Genomic DNA, 9,064 nt, shown 5'->3' on the forward strand with positions numbered 1-9,064 from the left:
AAAAGTTTGTTATATAATATGACAAATTTTAATGATTTATCACTTTTTTAGACGAGTAACGTTTGTTTATTCATTTTTTTCATAGCATGTGTCACTTTTCTAAAAATTTAATTTTTTTATTTTAATGTTGTTTCTTACGAATAAAACAAAGTATTCTTTTAATAAATAATTAATAAAAAATTTGTAGCCCCCTTTTGGATGAACAACTTTGTTCTATTTTTTCCGTAGTTCGTGTCGTTTGTCCAAAAATGTAATTATTTATTTTTAATGTTGTTTTTTATTAATAAAACAAGAACTGCCTGTACTTTGAAAAAGTGATTAACAACAAATTTATGGATCTTTTTTGGTGCACAATTTTTGTCGAAGCATCTTTTGTCACCTCTTGCTCAGTTTGACCGCGAAATACAATTTTTTATGTTTCATTATTTTTTGGGCGATCGAAATTTAAATTTTCGATTTTTCATGAAAATTTGAAAGTGCCACAACTCTGATAATTTTCTCTTTATAGAAAAAGTCGCAAGGATACAGTAGTTGAGTCTGCGAGTACTGCGAATAGCTGTATGTATCATTTCTACATTTTGGAAAAAATAATCTCAACAATTTTAAAAATCCTCTAACTTCTCGAATTTTTATCCAAAATAGCTGGTTAACGAACTTGATAATACTTTTTGGTCTCTGAAACGGAGTACCAAATTTCACACTAATCCGATAAGGCATTCAAAAGTTACCTGGTATACAGACGAGAACGACGGCGAAAACGACAAGGGTGACAAATAGATAGACCTAATCGTAAAACCAGTTTTTTTCGGACTCATCACCACGAATTCATGATGATGAGAATGTAAAAATTGAGCCCATAAATTTCTATAATTTTTCGCCTACATTCAATTTGCACAACTATTTCTTTCAATTGACAATCGTTAAAGACACAAAAATTTATTACTATTTTGTTTGGTTACAGAGTTTACAAAGAACAAAAAGCACGATGAAAGCAAAAAAATACGTGTTTTGTAATAATAAAAAAGTCTAGGCCACCATAAAATTTACCGCCATTTTTCAATTTTCATTACTAGTTTTTTTTTATTACAAAGTTGACAAGCTTAAACAAAATACAATGCTTTTGAAAACCGTCGTGGCCTGTAATATTAACAAAAGTTAAGACTAGTTAAAGACTAGTTAAAGACTAAGTTAAAGTTAAAGACTCGCCTTGTGCCACTCTAAAATTTTACGCCCTTTTTCAATTTTCTTATTGCTTTTTTTTCGGAGTTAACAAGAGAAAAAAGACAATACAAGTGAAAGCAGTCGTATTTTGCAATTATAAAAAAATTACAAGCCACCGTGCTACCCCTCAAAATTGGCATGTGAAGATGCGAGAGAGGTTTCTAGGAAAGTAAAACTGGCAGTGGAGAAAAGCAAGGGAATCGCGGTTTGAAACGCAGATGGCAATGCGCAGGCGGCCCTCACTGCCAGGGTCATTCGTGACACCCTGGCCTAGCCGTGGTCCTATTCGTCGTGCTACGCTCAGTGCGCTTCGCGCGACGAGCGCTTTGAAAATGAGTGGTTTTCTACAACCTTTTCGCGCACTCACCCTTTCACTTTTATCACAAAAAAGTACCATGAAAAAGGCCCTATGTTCTCAAAATTGAAGTTTCACGACAAACGTGACAGTGCTGTATTACGAATTTTAACGAAATTTTAGTGAATGTTGGTGAACAATCCTGTACTTCAGATATTATTTTATAAACTTCAGTTTATGTGATAAAACTATGACGAAAAATTATATGAAGTTTTAGAAATTTTAGTGAGTGATGGTGAAAGAATCCTACATTTCGGAAATTATTAAAAATATTGAATTGCTGTGGTCAAAATTAATGAAAGTTTTTAAAAGATATTAAAAAAGAACTCAATTTTCAAATAAAAAATAATTAATTATTGTGGAGAAATTATTATTTTTATTTTGAATTCTGAAAATTATAAGAAGTCCCTTAATTGTTTGTAATATCAAAATTTGGGTGTTTTCAATATTGGGATACTTTCGAACATTATATATATTTCTTATTTTATTAAAATTTATCATTTGAAGCGCAATTCTTGGAAAGTCAAATACTCATGAAAGTTATTATGGACAAAATATACTTGTGGATACAATAATTCAGTGATGGTACTTTGACACTCAAATACAAAATTAGTTACTAATTTTGATATAAAAAAATATTTCTTAAATACATTTTTATTTAATTTAAAAGAAATGCTGAAAAATAGGCTCATGTGACATGAAGTGATGACGCTCCTTTTGAATCCTAGAGTGCTCGTTAAAATGCATCGGTGCAATAATAATTGGCAGCTAGAAGACTCGAAAAGCTTAATGTCCAGCTCATTTTTTTTCTACTTTCTGAACTTTAGGGCCTTTGATATTAATTTAAACCATTTTAATTGCGATTTAATTTGGTAGAAGCAAATTGTGATTATATTTATTAGAAAATTAAAGCTCTACTTCAGGATTAAACAATAATTATTTATGTTTTTAACCGATTGTTTTTATAAATAGTTCAATTTCCTACTTATTGGTTAAACTAACACAGTGTTGCATATTTCCGTTCATTATCAAATGTGGGCACCAAGTATTAAAAATATATTCATACAATTAATTATGTTTCTATTTTGAATTCAAGCAAATGTTGCAAACGCGAAACGAGAATTGAGGATGTGTCTGGAAATTGTTGATTGAATAAGACAAGAACTTGGCATTATCACAAAATTTCCACTTGACCTAAAATAACAATGTAAATACTGAGATTGGGAACTTTAGTCTCACGATTATAAAAACCAATTTTCTAGATTAATAAAATTTGTTTAAGTAGGTAAAGCCTTTATCAACTGTTTCAATATCTTTCAATTTGAAGAATATTCATTACTTTTTTTTAATGTGACTTTGAGGGGACTTTAAATGAAAATTAAATAAAGTTATTTTACACAAATTCGGATTCAATAATTTCATGTATTGAAATATGTTATTATTTGTGTCGTATCTAGGAATAGGTAGTGGGAATAAAAAATTATACCTATCTATACATGAATGCAAAACGTCGAAAAGAATAAAGAAAAATGTTTCGATATCGCAACGACCCGGAAGAAAGTTAATGGGCTGTACGGTTTCGTCGAGATCGACGACCATTATTTTTATAAGCGGATCGCATTCAAACTTTTTTTATTATCCTTCAAATGCACCAGGTTTTATTAAATGAGCATTATACATGACCTCGTTTCTATATCGACTTAATCTCACATTACTGTACTTATCAGAATAATTTGCATAATATTCGACTTTCCGACTATTGATGACCCCTTCCTTCTAAAAAAGTTTCGAGTGCTCTTTAATCCAACTATTAGTCCAACAAAGTTCGAAAATTTACTGAAAATGCTTCAGATTTGAATGTTTTATATTCATAAATTTGCACTTTTCGTATTTTTGCACAATGTTTCGAAATACAACATAAAAATAGTTCAAAATAATCGTGCATTTAAGTGATTGTTCCTTCTTATTATTTTATTTTCAATTCTAATTTTACATTCCGACTTAAAAAATGTTTTACTCGCTAGATATTAACAAATATAATAGAAATAAGGCGTGGGCACGTCTAATTCCGAATTCACTTAACTCATTTCATGTTTTTGAACTTGAAATCAATTAAATTAATTTACCTTGCAGGTGCACTTTTAATTTAGTGAAATTATTTGTTTCTATATACATTTATGCAATTTTAATTCAATTAATTTAGTTTAGTTTGAATTTTCTTCAAATTCCATGACAATAGGTGACCAAGAATTGGATTAAATTCAGTTGAGTTCACTTGAACTTGCTTCTTATTCAATGATATTTATTTAACTTTAATTCAACTGAATTCACCTTCAATTTCATATAATTTATTTCAGTTGTGTTGCTATATTTACATTTCAATTCTTATATGAATTTACTTTGAATCGAATGGAATGAATTGAAATTTAATTAAATAGATTAGGGCATGAATTAAATGTATTCAATTAATATTTAATTAAAAAATAATAATTAACGCTAGGTTTAATTATTTAATTTAAAAAAAGAAAATTCAGTTTCATTTACTTGAATTCAGTTTTAAATTACTTGAGCTCGAGATGACCCCCCCCCCCTCTTTTTAAAGGCCACTAACTTTAATTCAATTGAATTCATTGGAATGATGTTAATATTTTAATTCAATTGTCTGAACTTAAGTTACAATAATTTAAAATCAGTTGAATTAAACAGAAGAACTCACTGAAGTTCAGTAACATTCAAGTGAATTTAGTAGAATTCGTGGGGGTTAAGGAAATATTTTACTTTATTTGCCTCGAATTGATTTGAATAAACTTAAATTTAGTCAATCAAATTCATTGAATTACTCTGAATTCGCTGCATACCAATGGTAAAGATTACTTGACTTTAGTGAAATTAACTTGAATTCAATAGAATTCGTTAGAATTATTTAAATACTTTACTATAGTTGTCTTGAATTTAATTAAATGAACTTACATTTAGCATGACTTATTGAAATTTAGTAAAATCCTTAAAATACGTTTAAGTCGCTAGCATTGCTAATGAATTCCATTAAATTAAGTAGAGACAACTTGAATTCAGTAAAATTAACTTGCATTCATAAGAATTTATTTGAATTGAAGGGCATTTACTTGAAGTCAGGTTTAAATTCCTTCATTAGTAGAATTCAATACAATTTATTTTAAATCAGTTAAATTTAGGTTTAGAAGAATTCACTGAAATTCAGCACTATCCACTTAAATTCATATTACTAATGCAGAATCCACATGTTAGTAGAATTCATTGAAAGCACGTTAATAATTTACTTGAATTGTTTTACATTTAGTCAGATTAACAAGATTGATTATAATATAGTCAGATTATAATATATATTATAATATATATTATAATACAAGTCAGATTATAATATAGGCTGAATTCTTAAATATTTTATCAATTTAATTAAATAAAATTCAGTGAAATTAAATCGAGTTCAGTAGAATTCAGTAGAATATAATTGAGTTCAGTGGAATTTCCTTCTTATTGATATTTTTATAAATTTTAAAATCGGGTTAATAGATTGTCAGATTCTGAATAAATATTGAAACTATGCAAAAGTTGCTCGCCTAAAATAGAGGTTCACTTGTATAACCTTTTTCCGATCAAACATATCTTCTGTTCGTTCTTTGAATTTGGAAATTCAATTTTTCAGAAATTAAAAAATATTTAATTACAGTGAAACTCTTCTATAGCGCTGATTTTGGGGGTGACGTTGGATGGAAACTAACTCATTATAGCCCGCTCCGCTTTTGTTTGTTCACGCCTGAGTGCTCGCTTCAATGACAACCGCAGACCCCGCGTACCCCGCGCAGCTCCTGTTATATCCATCTGCGGTGCGGCGGCGATTCTCGGAAGGGCTATAGAAGGGAGGGCTATTGAAGGGTTTCACTGTATTATAGTTTAAAGATTCTCTCGAATTTGTTAGATGTACGATTCTTACTTGTAAAAAATAATATAGAGTTATAACTTTAGAAGACGTTTTTCGCTCAGTTAAACTTTTTTTTGTAAAGGATCCCGCAGCAAATGTACATGCAATAACTTTCGGTCCATTTTGATTAAATTTCGTAAAATTGTAGTTCTCAATGGCTCGATCAAAAGTGTTATGAGGCACAAAGTCCAAAAATGGACAGTTTTCGAGTTATAGAGGGTTAAACATCCAACCCTTTTAAGAAACGTTACCAAATATCTCAAAAACTGCAGCTCTGCGAAAAAAATGTTCCCTATGAAAGTTATTGGGCTCTAACGGGGAAATGCAAAGAAAGTCATGGCCTTAAGACACAGGTCATTTTTCAAGTTCATTCAATGTGAACTTGTCGTTTATTGCTAATATTCAGCCAATAAAGACAAGATATGAAGAGGAAATCAATATAGAACCCATAAGGCAAGAAATGAGAATGACTTAGTCAACAGCCAGCCAATGAAGGCAAGTCATGAGTGCGATTTAGTCATTATCTAGCCAATGAAGGCAAGACATGAGCACTCATGACTTGCCTTCATTGATCGGATATTGTCTAAATCAAGCTCATTTCATGCCTTCATTAGCTACATATTGACAACATCCTGGACAAATCTTGCCTTCATTGCCTAGATAATGACTAAATATCGCTCATCTCTTGCCTTCATTGGCTATCTAGCCAATGAAGGCATTAAATGAGCTTAATTAAGGCAATATCCGGCCAATGAAGGCAAGACATGAGCGAGATTTAGTCATTATCTAGCCAATGAAGGCAAGAGATAAGCGAGGTTTAGTCATTATCTATCCAATGAAGGCAAGAGGTGAGCGAGATTTAGTCATTATCTAGCCAGTAAAGGCAAGATTTTTCCAGGATGTTGTCAATATCTAGCCAATGAAGGCATGGAATGAGCTTGATTTAGACAATATCCGGCCAATGAAGGAAAATCATGAGTTCAATTTAGTCATTTACTAGCCAATGAAGGCAAGAGATGAGCGATATTTAGTCATTATCTAGGCAATGAAGGCAAGATTTGTCCAGGATGTTGTCAATATGTAGCCAATGAAGGCAAGAAATGAGCTTGATTTAGGCAATATCCGATCAATGAAGGCAAGTCATGAGTGCTCATGTCTTGCCTTCATTGGCTAGATAATGACTAAATCGCACTCATGACTTGCCTTCATTGGCTGGCTGTTGACTAAGTCATTCTCATTTCTTGCCTTATGGGTTCTATATTGATTTCCTCTTCATATCTTGTCTTTACTGGCTGAATATTAGCAATAAACGACAAGTTCACATTGAATGACCTTGAAAAATGACCTGTGTCTTAAGGCCATGACTTTCTTTGCATTTCACCGTTAAAGCCCAATAACTTTCATAGGGAACATTTTTTTCGCAGAGCTGCAGTTTTCGAGATATTTGGTAATGTTTCTTAAAAGGGTTGAACGTTTAACCTTCTATAACTCGAAAACTGTCCATTTTCGGACTTTGTGCCCCATAACACTTTTGATCGAGACATTGAGAACTACAATTTTACTAAATTTAATCAAAATCGACCGAAAGCCATTTCATGTACATTAGCTGAAGGGTCCTTTGCAAGTTTGAAAATATGCCAGCCTGAAATTTCATCAGCTTAAACCAAAGAAGCATATTATCATTCTGATTGTGGAATTTTTGAATATTGGGATTTCTTTTCACGATTTCAGAACATTTTGAACACCAAGAAAAAATAGTTAATATGAAATAAAAATACTAACATATTTAATTGTTTATGGGTTCAAGCTGAAAAAATTAAGATTCAACATATTCAACTTTTTCTAAAAAAAAATTGTAGATTTAAGTTAATCCAAAAAAACATGTTTTTTGCATATTTAAAAAAATTCTAGATCAGGCAAAATGTTTAAAAAAATTTCTTATTGTAAGTTTTGACAAGGTATTCAATTTAAATGAGAAAAATTTGAAAAAACTGACCTATACTATCTGATTAATGTAAATTATAAAATAAACTTGGATTGGCAAGATTCACCTTTCAATCAATGAATTAAAAATTGCGAATGGCAATTTTTAAAGAGCCTTAATCAATCCTAGTTTTGAAAGGTCATCAACGAAACCAAAAATTAAATTAGTACACATTTAATTTACAAACTAGACTAGCTGCTTAAATTTCTAATTAGCTTTACTTCAAATATTAAACTCATGACGTTCTTGCATATCGCGTACAAAGTTTGTCCAACATTTATTTGATACGCAAAGTTTGGTTTTATCAATTAATATATGAATCTGAGAGAAACTGGCGTCATGAAAATAATTTTATTACATATTTCTTATGTCAGACAAATAAGAATCATGAAATCTATGGTGTTATGGAAGAAGTTAATACTAAAAAAGTGCAAAATAGAACCTTCAGTCAGAGAAATGTCTTTTTGTGTCAAAAGGATGCATTTTGGCACAAATGAAATTTCCTTTTAAATTAAAGGTTGAGACGATTTTCATTAGTCTCAAAAGGAATCTTTTTGCAGCAAGCAAATTGCAACAAATTTCATCTAATATTGCAGCCAATAATTATTATAAATTTTGTTTCGCGTAACTGAATATACGGAAAGTCTAAAAGGGGTCAGATTTCATGCATACCATACTTATTTTTTGCCTTTAGCCATTTTATAAAGGAGCTCTATCCAAAGTGAACTTTAATTCATAGAATCACTTAATATGTAAGTTATCCCACATTCATTCTATGCATAAAATAGCTTACGGTTTCCAAATTCGTGAAATTCGAAACATCTGAATGAATTCTTCAGTTAGGGGAAACAAATTATTTGCATTTAGAAAGGCGTGATAAATATTCCACATATTAAATACAGTATAGAATAATAGTAAAATAGAAATAAAAATCAAATTAAATAGAAGTAAGGATATGGTGAAAATAAGAATAAACATTATAACTGCATTTTTAATGAAAGGATGATGCCAATTAATTGATTTCGAGCAATGCAAGGGTATAATTGACATTTGAGAAAATGTCAAGCATTTATGCTCGTAAACGCAGAGAATAAATGTTTCATCTTCTTTAAAGATTGTAAAGAAACCGGCTGTAGTCTCTTTAAAATTTTAAACACCCGTTTCTGATTACCGCCAACTTTATCATAAATATTCTCTCATATTAGTATTGCCGGAATGTCCTTAAAATGAGTCACAGTTAACAAGGGTCAAGCCTTCTTAGCAAACTGTAATCCGATCAAGTTTGTTATAACAGAAATGGTGCGAGTTCTACTTCAATTCTTGAGTCTCACTTTACCAACGATGAAAATCCAAATGAATCCGGATGTCTGAAATAAGACCCTCAAGTGCCTTTTAAACATTTCCGGCACATAAACTATCAGATGGATCTGATGTCAGAATAATTCTTCCCAAATACAAAGATCAGTTATCAGATAATAATTTTCCGTATTTTTTTACTCTTTTACTCAGGGACCACCTGTAAATAATGTTTTCAATTGGGGGG

At 30.7% G+C, this 9,064-nt stretch overlaps 1 protein-coding gene across 2 annotated transcripts in view; it reads left to right on the forward strand.

Moving 5' to 3' along the window:
• Nucleotides 1-1,553: 1,553 nt before the first annotated feature.
• The window catches only part of LOC117179853 (FMRFamide receptor), a 138,628-nt gene continuing 131,117 nt past the window's right edge, over nucleotides 1,554-9,064 (forward strand). The window contains exon 1 of one of the 2 annotated variants that reach the window (XM_033372004.1): nucleotides 1,554-1,801. The gene's annotated coding sequence lies outside the window, so the exon portion shown is untranslated. The remainder of the gene's footprint in view (nucleotides 1,802-9,064) is intronic. The other variant, XM_033372005.1, reaches the window with a different exon arrangement.

Source organism: Belonocnema kinseyi, chromosome 9 (assembly GCF_010883055.1).
Source record: "Belonocnema kinseyi isolate 2016_QV_RU_SX_M_011 chromosome 9, B_treatae_v1, whole genome shotgun sequence".
Lineage (NCBI taxonomy): Eukaryota > Metazoa > Arthropoda > Insecta > Hymenoptera > Cynipidae > Belonocnema > Belonocnema kinseyi.